This window comes from Charadrius vociferus, unplaced genomic scaffold, assembly GCF_000708025.1.
Source record: "Charadrius vociferus isolate BGI_N301 unplaced genomic scaffold, ASM70802v2 scaffold235, whole genome shotgun sequence".
Classification (NCBI taxonomy): domain Eukaryota; kingdom Metazoa; phylum Chordata; class Aves; order Charadriiformes; family Charadriidae; genus Charadrius; species Charadrius vociferus.
In genome coordinates this window covers 2713822-2714732 of record NW_009648536.1, presented here as the reverse complement: position 1 = coordinate 2714732, position 911 = coordinate 2713822, and positions in this window count along the sequence as shown.

Here is a 911-nt window from a genome sequence, read left to right as displayed (position 1 = left end):
GGCTCTTCCCCGCAGCTAGGAGAACACGGCAACAAGCGTCCTGTGGAACCCAGCTGAGTGGAAGAGGCGCGTCCTCCTGGAAATGCAGTGGGAATTAAACGGGTTGGCACACGCAATCGTGAAAATAGTACATTATAAGAAGTTACGTCGGAGTAGTCCCGGAACCTAACTGTGTATGGCCCGTGGGTCTCATCAAACTAACCACCTCTGGGAGCTGAGATGGGCAGGGTGCAGGAGCAACTACAAAACCACCGGTGAAATGCAAAGTGTAAATTTAATTGCGACACCTGGCGAACCGGGGGATCTTTGAAGCAGCGCCCGGGCAGAGGCACGCCAGCAGGAACACAGGCGCTGCAAAGCTCGGTCCTTGCTCGAGAGAGTCCTTGTTAGTGAGAGAATGAGAGAGAGAGGGTCTGAACCTGCTCTTCCTGCCTGCATTTCAGGGATTCACATAGGTGTAGTTTTCCACTGTCCTTTCACATTTTCGGAAGCAGGGCAGGCATCTCAAGCGTGTTCAATAAGCCACCTCCGAGTCCTTTACAGGCCTGTGTTATCTCAGTGCAGATGCTCTACTTGTCAAGCACCCAAGACTAAGTGACAATTTGTGTGATGTACGTGTTTTCCTATACCCCAGGTGGCAGTCACTTGAGTGTATTTACATTACTCCTCACTGATCTTCCATTACTTTCCCATATCGCCCCAGTTGAAGTAGCTAATGTTCAGAGCAAATTCCTCACAAGAAACAGAAACACAAATTACAGGAAGTGGGGAAACCCAGGGCAGGTGGGGAAGTGGACACATCCCTGGTTTCCTGTAGAAGAAAAACTTCTACTTCCCTTTTCACGAAATTACGCTCATCGCTGAATTAAGTGGCCTGTGTATTTTGTGAATATTGCTAGCACTTGCTCAGC